We start from the raw sequence: 1,527 nt of genomic DNA, 5'->3' as shown, positions 1-1,527 counted from the left end.
CCCGAGATGCTGACCTCTATCAACTCGCCCATTCCTTTTGCTATGTGGGGAATGGATATTTTAGGGCCTTTCCCCATGGCCACGACACAAAGGAAGTTTCTGATTGTAGCCATTGATTATTTCACCATGTGGATTGAAGGCAAATCTTTGGCCAAGATCACAACTAAGCAGGTTGCACAATTCCTGTGGGAAAACATTATGTGCCGATATGAAATTCCCCGTATCCTCATCACTGACAATGGAACACAATTCAACGATGAGGAATTCAAGAAGTATTGTGAAGAAAATGAAATTGAGTTACGGTTCACCTCTGTGGCTCACCCACAAGCCAATGGGCAAGCGGAAGTAGCAAATGGAATAATCCTGGATGGACTAAAAAAGAGGATCGAGAAGTCCAGAAATAATTGGGTGGATGAGATACTTCCCATATTATGGGCCTATAGGACTACCTGTAGAGTCACGACAGGAGCGACGCCCTTCATGTTGGCATATGGGGCAGAAGCAGTAGTTCCTGTGGAGATATCACATTCCTCTCCAAGGATTCAGGCTTTCAATGCAGAAGAAAATGAGGAAGGGCAGAGGTTAGCCCTGGATCTAATTGATGAAGTGCGAGATGAGGCACATGCAAAGATAGTGGAATACCAGAAAAAAGCTTCGTTTTATTACAACCTAAGGGTTAAAGAAAGATTCTTCAAGCAAGGAGATTTGGTATTAAGGAAAGTGGAAGCTTCTGGTGTAGGACAGAAAGGAAAACTTGCCCCAAATTGGGAAGGGCCGTACAGAGTCAAGAGCGTTCAGGGTAGAGGAACCTACAAGCTGGAGACTATGGATGGTTTTGAAGTCCCGAGAACCTGGCACGCACAAAACCTGAAGGTTTACTACGTGTAAGATAGTCGAAGTACGATTCTCACTTGTCATTGTGACAAGTAGGTTTAAAACCACCTTGAAGCTTTATTTGCGTAGGATTTTATATTCCAGTAGAATTTACATTGTCTAGTTATTATTGATTAGGGTCGAACCCATGCTATGTAAGGTTTTGGAAAACCAGACTTCATATTAAAGAGTTTGAAATTATTTCAATCTAAGGGTGTTTAAAGTTCAAATGCATATTAAGTATTGTAAAGATAAAGTAGAAAGAGGCAAGCAAGGAAAGCAGCATATGTAATAACCTCGAAGGGTAACAAGTTCTGACATAAACAAAGTTCACATATTGTCTAGAAAGAAGATATACATAAAAAAACTTAGGCCTCGGAAGGCTCGGATTCTTCGGAACCACTATCCAAAGTCTCCTCGGACGTCTCAGTCGTCCCCTCAGAAGTCCCCGTAGAGGTTCCATCAGAACCGCCTTCGGATGCTTTGGATGATGCGGGAGACACTAGATTCTGAGGCGCAGCCCTTGGAGGCTCTTCCACCCTGACCTTCTTCACAGCAGGCGCATAATCTTCTTCGGAAGAAGTCTCCTCCTCCCCAGAGCTGGACTCGAGTTCTTTCCTCTTGTGGCCTGGGCTCCCTAAAGGGCCGTCTTTG

Source organism: Apium graveolens, chromosome 8 (genome assembly GCF_009905375.1).
Source record: "Apium graveolens cultivar Ventura chromosome 8, ASM990537v1, whole genome shotgun sequence".
Classification (NCBI taxonomy): Eukaryota; Viridiplantae; Streptophyta; class Magnoliopsida; order Apiales; family Apiaceae; genus Apium; species Apium graveolens.
This window is presented reverse-complemented; position numbering follows the sequence as displayed.